At 41.0% G+C, this 14844-nt stretch overlaps 1 protein-coding gene across 3 annotated transcripts in view; it reads right to left on the bottom strand.

The window, feature by feature from the left end:
• The window catches only part of LOC119744824 (ankyrin repeat domain-containing protein 49-like), a 36857-nt gene that overhangs the window by 15530 nt on the left and 6483 nt on the right, over positions 1-14844 (bottom strand). For all 3 annotated transcript variants that reach the window (XM_038220979.1, XM_038220980.1, XM_038220981.1), the window contains exon 3: positions 10561-10739. The gene's annotated coding sequence lies outside the window, so the exon portion shown is untranslated. The remainder of the gene's footprint in view (positions 1-10560; positions 10740-14844) is intronic.

The following is a 14844-nucleotide window of genomic DNA, read 5'->3' on the forward strand; positions in this document are numbered from 1 at the left end:
CTTACATGTATAGTGTTTTAGAATGTTTTTATACAATGCAATTATTTCAAGTCAATTATTCTTGGTGTTTTGATTGTATCTGGCATCATTATTTCTATAAACTAAAGTCGGCTCCATACTGGGAAACTGTTATAACTTTCAAAAAGCACTTTTATTCAGACTCAATTGATCACTTGTGTAAAAAGGAATATATACAAACTGACAAACAGGATAATGATAAAACATATAACTAATAAGTTTTGAAATCTGTATACATTTAGGCTCCACAATGTCATCTTTCATGACTGCTCATGGTTTTGTCTAATCAACACTGATCAACAAAATCTGCATACAGATTACGTTCAATTCTGCCCAATTTCTCTGCAAAATATGCAAATTCATACTCCTTTTGTTATATCAGTAGAATTTTATTAATCTTTACATATTCTTAGCTGCTTTTTACTTTTGCATCTTATTTGGTACATATATGTTGTTCAGAATAAACTGTAGTAAACACTATCAAACCTACAAATATCGTGTCATCCTTGATGTTGTGAATACATTTTATTGTGAAGGACAAAGGCTACAAAAATACATTCATCAATAGCCATTAAATGCTACACAATCAAACCAAGATGCTCGCCTGTTTTGCATGACTTCATTTTCAAATTACTTTCCAGAAGAACTACAAAGATATGAATACCTACCTGTATCATGAAAATCCAATGAAGCCCACGGAAATTAACAGAAAGTTGGATAATTAACCTTGCAATCAAATTAGGTTTTGCCCTTCACCGATGTTTAAACACTGTATACTCGGTGTGTTACCTCCCGAGTGAAAGTTGGAAAAAATCACTCGGATTGAACTTGAGCCCACGACCTCCTGCTTCCTAGTGCAGATGTCTTGCCACTCGACCACCAAGCTAACGGGATCTTATAATAATTTATGCCGTACCCGCTGCTATGTACATCAGATTCGAACCAGCCAACCGATCCCGTTAGCTCGGTGGTCGAGTGGTAAGACATCTGCACTAGAAGGCAGGAGGTCGTGGGTTTGAGTCCCACCCGAGTGATTTTTTTCAACTTTCACTCGGGAGGTAACACACTGAGTATACAGTGTTTAAACGTCGGTGAAGGGCAAAACCTAATTTGATCTATATCACCCGACGCAAAATTCCATCTTACATGTATAATAACCTTGCAATGTCCATGTCATATGTGCATCAGCCACACTTTCATTTGTCAGCAAACTTAGTGTCATCAGGATGCTGCGTATGGCCCTGAACATCCCATGGCAGGATCACGTGATGAAGAATGTAGACCTCTATGCTGGCTTGCCGGAGGTGACGAAAAAGATCTGGGAACGCCGTCTCAAGCTTGCAGGACATTGCGTCCGTCGTACCACGAGCTGGCCGCTAGCCCAATCATTCTCTGGGAGCCCACATGGGCACTGCCTCACGTGGGAGAAGAAGTCTCTCCTTCGTGGACATGCTGAAACGGGACACCGGCTTGGTCACCGCTGTGGAGGTGCGCTCCTGCATGCTGGACCAGGAAATCTGGACCAAGATCATTGGACGGGCTCGGGCTGCCATATGGCCTCGACTTTATTGATGGTGTCATCAAATCTTGTACGTACATGTACAATGTACATGTATAACATGTATGTATACATCTACATGTATACATGATGCTGATGCACACATTTATGTATACATGTATACATGATACACATGTATACAATGTACATGTAAACATGTTTACATGTATACATAGTATGGATACATGTATGCATGTATACATGATGCTGATGCACACATTCATGTATAGTTAGCAATATGGAGGATGATTTCTATGATAAAGACATTATGAGCAATCCTCCTTTCGTTATGCAAAACTCGATAAAAATCACCCAAAAAATTGGCCGAATGACATACATGTATTGTCAACTTTTATTCCCGGAATCAATAGCAATTTTGTTGAAATACAAATGTACCGCGGTACTACGTACCTTCCTTGTTTGTCCTGGATATCACTAACTGGCTAATATTTTCTTTGAGAATGTGTTTGGAAGATATCACCCCGCCACTATTCCCTTCGACAGCCAGCTAATCATATGACGACCTCGTATACGCGCTCTGTAATCAGAGCGTGCCGTTTATTGGCACAACCCTCTCCCCACAAATCAAATTGTTTTTCGGGAGGGTCCATCACGAGATGCTTCAAAGCCGTAATTGAATTCGCCGGAGTTATTTCGGCGCGGGCATGTGGTATTCCTAAAGGGCCTGAGGCGAATCGGTAAAAAAAAAACTGTCTTCCTAATTCCGCTGGATTTGTGAATTATGGTCACATCACCGAAGCGCTATTATAATTCTAGTCGAGGCATAAATGATCCAGTAGGTTATACTAACAAAAAATGGAAGTATATCATAACCCAGACATCTGATTTATGGTGAGATGTAACAGAGAGCGTGCATGGGCACCCCAAACAATTTTTTTCAATATTTTCCATAATGGTATTTTGCATTGGAGAGATTTGGTATCTAGCCCTTTACCATAAGTGCAGTTACAGCATGCAAAAAGATATTCACAAGCTAGCTGAGGTGGGATTCGAACCACTCATTTGCACTGAATTCCATCAGCCCAACAACATTCATGAGTCCTGTACAAATGTACAGTGTATGTAGACAGTCATACAATGTACGGTACATGTATACATGTACACACATTGAAGTGAACATGGACATGTGGGTGTGGTACACATGATGTACCACATCATACATGTACATTAAATGCACACATGTACCTTAATGATAATGAACTTCATTTTTACTTAAAATTTAATAACACCAAGCTAAACACTTGTAGCATTGTACTTAAATGTATACATGTTCTACATAACCCCCGAGAACCGACACACAAAGGGAGAACAACAGATCCTTTCAGTCCTCGGAAGTTGTGTCTTTTGCTGGAGACGGTCCTCTATAGTAAGTTTGTGTGCTTAGTCTATAGGAGAGTGTTATATTACAGGGACAAAGGGAAACATAAAGCATTGTCCTCCAGAGTATAGTAAAACAAGACTGTATGTTTCATGCAAAATCTATGAATTTGAGAAGAAAAACAATTTGCCTTATTTCAGAAATGCTTTTGATCAGACGAAGCCTTAACTCCGGAAAATTGTGGTTTCCAAAGGAATAGGGATAATCAATAATGATTATACGGTAGTTATGAGGAAATTTTGGATGAATAATTTCCCACTATACATGTACATGTACGTGTACATATGTTCGGTATTCACAACAGGAACGCGTCCAATACGTGTACATGTTTGCAATGTCTTGCTTCCCCAAGGCATATGCTACAGAATGTTTGTAGTTAGAAATCAATACGGACAAAGTCCTTCCATCTCAATAATAGCGCCATCCATCATTATTAGCTGAGGCAGCAGACATTCATCCATCACTATTTGCCATCCGCACGTGCCCATAGCGCATGCATTAGATCAGTCGTGCAGAAATCAACGCCACCAACCAAAATATTTAGCAAGTACACGTACATGTATATGATGTATATCAATATTATTGATCACCATCTCCTGTTAAACATGTACCTGTTAACTAGCAGAAACTTACAGAATTCAAGACATAAATTTGATCTCAAAATCGAAACCACTGATGTAGTTTGAGGGAGACAAGACTTAAATGTTACATGAAAATCAAAACCATGGATTTTGCTATACATTTAGGTTGAGGGATACACTCTCCCTAAGAAAATCATTTCTGATGAAACAAAGCAAAATTCAAAAACGTTCCCAGGCCAACAGAAATATGATCACAGATGCTTCGTTGAACTTTAAGACATTTGTATCTTTGTGGTGGCCACATATATCGCAGCGCCAGTTTGTAGTAAACATGTTGATCGTCTAGTAACCCTATCTGCAAGCTCGTGAGTGCTGTCATCGGATGGGCAAATCTTTTAAGCCTCAAACTAGGACCTGTTCAATCCGACCAAAATACCAAGCCCGGCTCTTGCCATTTGCAAATCAAATCACTCAATGTGTAACTGCATTCACCAATTTTTTAGGAGCGGATTTCTTGTATTCCGGCGAGATTTACTGGATCAACCTAGAGCTGCTGCACGTGTAGATTGTACATGTACATGTATGTAGGACTGAATGTAGCTTGCTGGAGGATCTACCGGTACATGTAGCCACACTAGGCGGATGTTCCTGGAGTCTTTATTGTTTGCGTCCCACTGGGATTCCCCAGATTCAGTGTAACATCTGACATTTAAACAGCAGTGAACTTTCAAAAATTCCGGCACATTTGAGAGATTACGATCCAGAGAAATTTATTTGGGGGCAATTCCACTTAAAAGCTCATCTACATGTAGACAGCACTTTGATGGACTCGATTACATTAGTCAGTGTTAATCTACCGGTAATGCACCTCGATCGATTGTAAGATGGAAACCCCCCCCCCCCCCCCCCCCCACTGGTGTGGTGCGTCAAGAGTGCCTCATGTTCAACATGGCTGTGGCACAGGGGTGCGTCAAATCATGATTTGGTGTGTCTAACAATTTCTAGGGTGCATCATTTTTCCTCAGTGTGTGCTTCACAATCTGTTAAATGGTGGGCCAAAAATCTTGCTAAATCATCATCAATCTGTTAAATGGTGGGCCAAAAATGTTGCTAAATAGCAGCAAAACCATATATTTGGTGCGTCACTCCTCTGAAGCATGGGTGCATACATTCCACAAAAGGATGACCCACTCTTGGACAATGACACACCATTCTCGGGGGTCATCGGGTGGTTTCTGTCGGGTGGGAACTCAACCCGGGTTGAACTCAACCCGGGTTGAACTCAACCCTGGGCAAACCCAGTGCCGCCCCGGGTTGAGTTTTTTATTTTTCAACCACTGCGTTCAACCCCGCATCGTTTCACACTTTCACATCGTGGAGCAGGGTTGGGTTCAACCCGGGGAGAAATCAATCTCGGGGTTGACGCAGGGTTGACGGAGGGCTGAAATTCTTCAAGTGTGAAACGATGCATGTTTTCAACCCTGCGTCAACCCCGAGATTTGTCTAATGTGAAAAGGGCTTATATAGATGCAGAAGTTTTCAGTCAAGAGTAAAATGAATACTGCAAAACATGGAAATTGTATTAACATCTAAATTAAGAAAAAGAATCTTGACTGCTGTGATTTTCACACCCCAGAGGCACATGGCACCTGAGGCAAAGACAAAGGACCATGTTTTCCTGAGATTGTAAAACAGCCATGCATGTGAACAGTATGTATACATGTACATCTCACAGAAGCCAACAGTTGTTTTGTTGTACTGTGCCATAGTGTAACAAATTACACTGTAACTTTGATGGAACAGTACGCTTTAATTTCCTGTAGGATGTCAACAGTCTGTTGCAAGGCGTGCCCCACACTTCTGAGGCATTGCGTCCTGTATTGTGAAGTGTGAATAAAATGGTGTGCGGGATGGTACTCGAATGATAATGATGGCATTAAATACAAATTAAGTTGACAATTGAACACTCTAGATCACTGTATTATAGTATCCAAGACAAGATGAAAGATTTTTTTCTTGATTTTTTGTTTGTTTGTCTGTTTGTTTTGGGGGGAATTTTTTTGTGGGGGTAAGCCTCCAACTTTGCCTTTATCAACAGAATCTCTGAAAGTATATACATTTGTACATGTAGGCCTACATTTTTGTAGTAGATGGAAAATATGAAATAAAATTGGCTTTACTGTCTCATTCTTTACAAGTCTGCAGCAGATAATACACACAGTAATTGTAATACATGTACATTGTACCTCTGGTCAATGGACCATTTTACTAATAAATTAAATGTACATACATGTGCACATGCGCATAAATGGGCCTGGCAGCAAGAGGCGAAAGTGGTCCATTGAAAATGTACATGTACATTGGTACAAACATTCTGGTCATTTTTTCTCAATCTCTCCAGGATTTGTCATTTTTTGTCCATAGTCGAAGACTGCTGCAGGTAGGCCTACATATGTCTTTGTGTCACGTTCACAAAGCAAAACACAGATTCAGACAGAGTGAGGTGAAATTCACACAGATTTTTCCAAGATGCATGCTGTACACAACACTTTATATGTATGATGTGACTTCCTCCTCAGAGATAAAGTCTTTTGAATACTATCTTGTGAGTGAAGACTTGTAGATTCGACTTGACATACAAGAAACGCACAGGTACATGCTTACACAAGACAAAGTCAAACAACGAGGCTGCATCGCTAAAAGCATTTTGTTTGACAAAGCAATCATCAGCAGTCGAGGGAATGTAAAAACAAAAGCTCAAAACAAGTTCAGTGTGACATGTAAACTAGGCAATTACCCGGCTTTGGCATTTCGTAGGACGCATAGAGTTGCTGGATGCAGAAGAATGCAACTTACATTTGCTGAAAAATGCTGCTAGAATAATACTGCCAGTGAACATTGCAGTGTGTGTCTTCCAAGATAATCACATGATCACATCGACGCACAGCTTCAGAGTTAGTCCCTGTTGCACCCGAAACCGCCCGGCCTATTACTCATTATAGTTTATACCACCTCACCCGCAGATTCTGTGTCTTGATTGGCCGAGAGCGAGTCACATGATACTTTCTATTTTTGCTATCTTTCTGTGCACGGCCAAAAGTACTATACCCGTAGCAACCAAAGTACTATACCATTAGCAACCAAAGTACTATTTCCACGGCGAGGTATTTGTGTGCAAATGCATGCTGGTGTGCGCGTTGCACGTTGCACGTAGCGGGTTTTGTTCCAAAGAGGGCGCGCCACAGAGTTGGGTTCAAACATTTCGCGAAGGGGTAGTTTGGAAGAGAGAAATACATTTTCCACAAATTTTGTATTGAAATTGAAGTTTATTTAACTGTGTTCAGATTTAAATAATTTAAAATATGAAACCAAGCAGAATCTGTGGTCGAAGTGTTATAAAACAAATATTGAATGCTTTATCTCGTGGTGAAGTAAAACTAGCCTCCCTCGGTGATCCATGGAGCATTCTATTTTCCCTCGGCTTGGCCTCAGGAAAATATAATGTCCATGGATCATCTCGGGAGGTTAGTTTTACTACACCACTCAAAGCATTCAATACGGCCGAAACCGCCCCAAAATTTGGTGCTCTTTTTGTAACAATGTATCCTACAGACCCAGATGCCTCGTTTCAATTCAAGATGGTTGACTCTCAAATGAGAAGACAGCCACGTCCACATTTCTTGGTTTTTTTTCTCCCGTACAAGTAATGTACATGTACCAAGCCAACTGCCGTGACAGTACGCAGTCTCAAGAGTATAATTCTGTATCGCATGCCTCGGCTCAAACTCTTTCTATCGCTTGGGTTACTAACACTCTATCCGCCAGAACCTGATTAAATCGTCTGATTACTTCTTGTTGACAGCAAGACGGTGAGGCTTGAAAATGCTCGACTGACAGACAAACATGGAAACGTGATGATCCAGATGTCGGACTCGGGCGTAGACCTCTAAAGGCCACATGAAACTGGATCCTTCATGTATTTAAACTAAAAGATTCCTGACACGCATATTTTCAAACCCAATTTACAATTACCTTCAACATTTTAATGAAAACATCGAAGGAATTTGATGACCTTTTTAAACTAAAGATTCCTGACAGGCATATTTTCAAGCCCAATTTACCATTACCTTCAACATTTTAATGAAAATATCGAAGGAATTTGATGACCTTTTTACGGCAAGATCTGTTTTTGCGCTGTTGCACATTTCATCATACTGGTAACAGATGTGCGGGGGAACTGCTTTAAAGGGATTATACAACATTTGCTTTTGCTGTAATTTTCAGAAATGGATGGATTTGGGGGTTAGTATTTTATAGCAAATATTGTTACACTGACTTGTTTGAAGTTTTGTGTTCGTACCGGTAGATGCTGGCAAAACCAAGAAAAAACAATAATTTTCTTGTAGTCGGGTTCCCTGACCCCGCTTAAATTGAACTGTTGAAATTTATAGACGTCGGGGAATTGTAAGGTCAACCAGTCTAGAATGCTTGTACCCGTCCATGGATGTGTAATCGATTGCAAACAAATTCAGACTAACTAAATAGGGTAAATTGGGGGCAGTATTTGAAAAAAAAGCCAGTTTTTTTCCAACGCTGGTCGGCTGACCAGCGTTAGAAATCGATACAAAAATACCACTTTTCCTGAAAATGACAGAGCACTAGTTGCCATGATTGTACAGGATGCTTTAAACTGTCATTCACTAACAATCCAGTAAGCTTTTTAATAATAATTTGGTAGTTTTGTTTTTTGATGTTTGCAAATGTTGTATATTCCCTTAAAGTTAGCAAGCTACATGTAGCATTAAAGTTACATTACCTTGTACTCTTCAAAAATGGTGCCAGGTTTTTTTTTCTCCTCACAAAATTTGTATGTTTTGATTTAATGAAAAATACATGTACACGTAAACTACTTTATTCCGTAAACTACTTTATTTTTAGCATCTGCAACCCCCTGATAAAGGGCTTTCATGTTGCACAGAAATGAACCCGCCCGGCAAGAGCCGGGTGATTGTCTGGCATACAATAATTGAAATTTTCTGAAGATGTAATTCAATAACTAACCCCCGGTTCAGACAGGCGTTCCAGAGTCGCACCGAACCAAATAGATAGGGAGCGACTCCAGATCGACCTTATTAGAATTTTGGTTTCAGACAGGCGAACTTAATACATTGGAGTATTGTGTACAAACCAACAAACAACAAACGCCGGCAACAAGCCGGCGTTGTGCAGCGCCGATGCATGGGCTGCGTGCGCGGTCCTTCACTACGCAAACGCCTGGCCGTGTAATACGTAACCCACACATCGACGATGATTGAGAGCGTACTGCGCGAAGTGCGCGCGTATCGAATAAGACAGGCTGCTAGCACGTACGCCATGCGTTCGCGTTATCTCTTGCACGTCATGCCACGTACGAACAATTTGTATTTCAAGACTGCGCCGTGCCTGTACAACATGGATACTGGAAGTCTCGGTTTTCCGCTTTAAAAAAATGTATCTTGTGTTGTATTGGGGCGACAGTGGGACGTACATTTATTGTAAGCTTTTGCTCTGTAACACGACATCGAAATCTCGTGTTTGAAAGGATTAAATCCGCAAAAAGAAAAATTTTAAATTATAAGCACTGCGTCGTGCGTTAAACACATCGCCTGCAGTCCTTATTTTTGAAGGTCACTACTTATTTACATACATTTACATACATTTGCATTGAGTTCGGCTCATGACTAGAGCGACGTCTGTAACCCAGTCGCTCCTGAGTCGTTTTGAACGACTCCGACCATCGATCTTTCGCTATCTGGTGCGTCTTGTCGCTCCTATTTGTTTCAGACGTCGAACCTTTCAAGTACTCAATTCAAATCTTGCCTTCGGATCGGCGCGACTCTAGCACGCCTGTCTGAACAGAGGGTAAATGCTTTTCATTCGACGTCTCATTCAAAAGTGAATAACTTTTCCCAAGTGAAAGGTGGAAAAAAATCACTCGGGTGGGACTCATCCATCTTTGGGGACAATTACATAGGGTTTTTTTTGGGGGGGGGTTGGGAAACTGCTTGACGTCTGATTGTAAATTCACCTTCTGGGCATCTCTCGAGAGTCAACACTTGTCTGTAAGAGCAGTGAAAGGCTTTTGACATATGCCTGCTACAGTTGCTGTGTGACAGAATGAACCTCCTAGTGATGCACCCTCAGGCCAGGGTGCCATGGTATCTGTCATGCAGAATTCTAATTCATTGAAATGTCACGCTTCCGACAGACTAATCTAAGAGTACGACTGCCATTACTGAGCTGGTTTATGCCGTTACTAGAGGGCCTTTCAGTTTCACACAAGGTGATGTGAGCGACATGCCTTGCTTACCAGTGTTTGCAGTTCTACTCACAGTGGATAGGACGCCATTCCGTACAACACGCACGAGTAAAAAGATAACCGCTGATAAGTTTGTGTACACCGTGCATGTTCCATCTTTACTGTGCATCAAGTTTGCTTGAAGATAAATTTGTTGTACCACTCACGCTCGTGGAACACGACAAAATGTAGTGCGTCTGTGTCCCACATATCATGAAGTCTTCGGTTGTGTTATGCGGGACACAGACGTACCATCCGTGTTCCACTCGCACTTGTCGGATAACTAATATTATCTTCAAGTAAACTCAAATCCTCGATCCTGATTGGTTGATCCATGGCAACAAGCCGTGCTACATACAACCACGTTGTACGGCACGGTCTGTACCGCACTCCGCGTATTGCGCTACTCTAAGATGCAAGCTCCATTCCCTACAACAGACACGTGTAATAGGATAACCGCTGAAAACTTTGTGCTTGTTAAATTTATTAGTGCGTCAAGCTTGCTTGAAGATAAGTTCTGTATCGCGTTTAAGTTTCTTTAGACACGGCAAATGTACATGTAGTGCGTCTGTGCCCCACATACCACGAAGCCGAAGAGGCACTACATTATTCCGTGTTCCACTCGCACTTGCGGGATAACTAATAATATACACAGCACAATATTTACCTGGATACAGTTAGTGTGTTAGATGCACATGATTGGACGCATCAGCAGTGACCAGCTTTCCCTCTCCATGCTGTTGCAGAATGTGAAGAAATTTAGTCTTCAGCACTGGGTTGAGAACTTGAAGTTTGCCCCACTGATCAATCAGGTACCGATGCACATCACCTCATTAGGACACAATCCTACAAGGAAAGTGAGGCAAATTAATAACGTTAGCTCATACTGTACGTCGGCGAAAGGCAAACCATAATATTAAACTCTACCGGTATGGTGATTAATTGTGTAACCTACATGAATTAAAAGGAAATTTATTAATGATTCATATTAAGGTACCACATGAATACTTTCTTTTGGAATTGATGTATTTTTTTCATCTCATTAATGCCTTTTAATACATCAGTCATCCATGGTCAAAAGAGGTCCAAATGGCACTGCAGCAGCAGAAGCATTTTTTTTTTGTTTAATTTGAAATTCGATTGAAATCCTTGTGAATTTTTAAAGAATGCAGGCATGACATGTACAGTATGCATGGCTTACTGAATTATAGGTCTATCTACTCTAATTTTTAAACCACGGGAGTACAGGGTGGTGAAGTGATTAGAGTTTTGCAATGTTCATGCGTCACTTGCTGCTCTCCACTCTGAGAATTAACCCTCATCTTCCCAAATCCTCCAAATAATGAAAGGTTTGCGAAAACACCATGTGCGAATAATTTCTCAACTAAGAGAATGGTTCTGAAAAGAACCAGAGGTATAAACTCTGGTATACCGTACCTCTGGTTCTTTTCAGAACCATTCTCTTAGTTGAGAAATTATTCGCACATGGTGTTTCCGCAAACCTTTCATTATTTAGTATCTCCACCATGCAAAGCCTCAAATCTTACTTAAATCCTCCAAAATTGTCTTTGAAAAATGAAGGATTTTGCAGGATTGAGGCTATACATGTAGATGAGTTTGGAGGATGCACTGTCGGTCTTGGGCCGGACCTTGTGTTGTTTGAAGCCGCACATGAATTTAGGCTTAGATTAGGGCCTATACCATATATACTTGAAATCCTCTGCACTGCTCCAGGATGTCACTGGCTCTGCCTGAACATTTTGACAGAGGATTTTTTAGGATGATGAGACAGTGGTCACTCCTCCAAGGAACACATTCAAGAAAGAATGGAGGATTTTGCAGGATTGAGGCTGCATGCACTCTTTACAGGAAGGCAGGTGGAGGATTTTGCAGGATTGCCAAAAATGCCTAGGAATTTAAGGTTAATGACCTGTGCTGGCGTTGTATCTGGGGAGTGACCAGCAAAGGGCATCCCCCAAGCCGGGACAGACTTATTCTCAGTTGTTTCATGCCAAGGAAATTCAAAGCGACTATTATACATGTTATACACACTACAACATCCCCACATCTTTTTTTGCAACACTGACAAAATGCTTTGTTCCGCAGTTCAGTTCACTGACACATCAAAACAAAAGCACCTGTCAATGACAAACACACAGTGACAATGCCCAAAAGCAACGGAATTCATCGCAGAATACCTGCAGTGAATGCCAAACTCTGTTTTGTCAAAACCCTTTGAATCTCCTTGCTCAGGGCAATGCAGGCACTGTATATTTCCAGGTGCGTATACAATTGTACTTCACAAACAGTGCAGTCAGTTGCGCACGACAGCAAGAACAGTTTTTTTTAAATCCATGTTGTTTCTTGAAATGCAAACTGTAGATGAAATAAACTTACGTACAGAATGGCAAGGCAAGCAAAGTGTTTGCCTGGATGTCATGTCAAAATATACAGAAATTGCAGTAAAAAAATTAATTTTCCCCCCCCCCCTCCCCCCGGCTGAAAAACTAGCTGGACCTGTGCCAAACAAAAATAACATGATCCCTTGTTCTTTTAACATTTATAGTGGATCCTAATTACCGGTAGGATTTAGATTTTATTTCCCAGGATCGCTTACAAGTTTTTTTTACATTTAAAGTGGACCCTAAAATAGGATTTAGATTTTTTTCCCCCATATATTTCAAATATTTCTTTCCAAAGAAATAGACAGTTTGTGCTAAATATGCTGTGAATTCATGTGGGATACAACATAACACGTTTCACTGAGAAATAAACTGTGCACAAAGTGTACCAACACGTATGATTGCCGAGTCACAGAATTTTCCTTGTAATGTATAAAATACAATGTAATATTAGAGCAGAGTTTTTGAGTATTGTTCATACAGTGCAAATTACATTGCACACATTTCCACACATGGCTTTGTCACATGTAAAATGAAACATGAAGCACTGAAGTGTTTAATTAATTTTTAATTATCACACACCAGACAAGTGACCAATTCTCGCTTAGCTCATGAAAATTGAGCATACATTTCTTCATCATGTGTGACAGGGGCGTCACGAGGGGGGGGGGGGAGGGAAGGGGGGGGGGGGCTTGCCTCCCCCCCCTCCCCCTGAACAAGCAACAAAAAAAGGGGGGGGAAAACAAAAAAAGGAAGAGGCGCTAAGCCATATTGTTGTTAATTTAATGGGTGGGGGGAAATTTAATGGGTTACTGGAAATTGTAGGGACTTGGGGGGAAAAAGTGCTTTGCCCCCCTCTAGAAAATATCCTGGCGACGCCCATGATGTGAGATGGTCACTTTAAAATAAACCCTTGGCCGTGCGCATTCAAGACGGCATTAAATGCGTGTGCACGTCTCTCCATGTCCGGTCTGCCACGGAGTCTTTCCACACGTATCCGAAATCCAAAAGTGTAGGCCTACACTACATTTTGTAAATCACATGCACGCACGGCTGTTGTAAAAACCGTGCATCAAAGCCTTCCCAGGTGAAGTAAACAACATCTAAGAGTGGCACTTGACCAGGTTGTACCGGTACATACATGTACATGTACATGTATAGAGTGTTGTCCATATTCATGACTTTTAAAGCTACATGTATCATTGTGTATAGTCCATCATTTGCAGCTATCCGAAAAGTAACTGGCGTAGGCCTAATTATTGTTGAAAAACATACTTGGTTGAAAGTAAAGGGGACTAAACTTTCTGTGAAATTATTCTTTCTGGCAAGCTGTTATTTTGAAGTAATCAATGAAAGAAGGCCTTTCCAACGGTGCGTCTTAAGACGCCCTTAGCAGAATTTACATTAGTAGTTCGTTTTGTTATTCGGCGAAGCGCGCGCAAGCATTGGCACGACGCACACGTACGTGCGGTTGCTATAATTCGTCGGATCAGTGCGCGACATCGCGTATAGCTGCAATCGGCTCAGTGAGAACGTACGTGTCTCGAACGCTGAATTCAGGCCCAATTCAAAACATGATTCAGCAACTTTTGATTTGAAATTGAGATCCTACATGTATAATGCTGTTTTTCTCGGAATAAACAGCTGAAGCTGAGCTGAAACTTCATCAGGTTAGTTGTTCAGTATCCTTCATTAGATTTTGAACACTTTTGTTGCTTCAAACGAACAAAATGCACTAATTACAAATGATGGACTATATCTTTAAGCGTCCTGATCCATGTTGTTCATGAACCTAACTCCCTAGCATGATTTACTAGGAACCATACCCATCCTGGCAAATTCCAACACCATATGGGAAAACTGCACACACGTATTTTTGACTTTGATTCTGGAGGTGTGCCAACCCAATGTAAAAGACTGTCAGTTTAGGGGTACTGTACCCATCCTGACAGATTCCAACAAAACATGCCGTTGGAGTTTGATGGGTTGAGTTCTGTTAGGGTCAATCAAATCATTACCATGTGGCTAGTTTCAAGTTTAGGTGTGTGCGCATGTTTATGGTGTAAATTGAGGACACACATCGAATAATTGAGGACAGGAGCCAAATCGAGGACGACCTCGATTAGAAAAAGTGTACAAAACCAATGGGAGCTGTTGCAAAAAAATGAGTGTTATTAACAAAAGATCGATGATGAGGAACAACTTACAAAATCCTTGATTTACACCATAAACCTGTGTGTAATTATTGTTCAAACAAATTCCATCCAATGAGAGCTCGAAGAAATTACAGCATGCATCTGAGAAATAAGCCCTTCCCAGTGCCCTGTTTAAGCGTGGTGGGTACGAGCGAAGCTACGCTCGTGGTACTCTAGAATATATTCTCATTTTTCTAGCAGAAAAGATTGCTTCACAGATCAGGTTTCATGTGTCAGTATTCATCGTCATGATTGTTACTTCTAATATTTCCCCGAAACAATCGACACAAAAAAAATGGATTGGAGACTTTTTTTTTTTTACAGTTGATGATAGCACACAACCTCCAGGCAGCA

This window comes from Patiria miniata, unplaced genomic scaffold (genome assembly GCF_015706575.1).
Source record: "Patiria miniata isolate m_02_andy unplaced genomic scaffold, ASM1570657v1 HiC_scaffold_7, whole genome shotgun sequence".
Lineage (NCBI taxonomy): Eukaryota > Metazoa > Echinodermata > Asteroidea > Valvatida > Asterinidae > Patiria > Patiria miniata.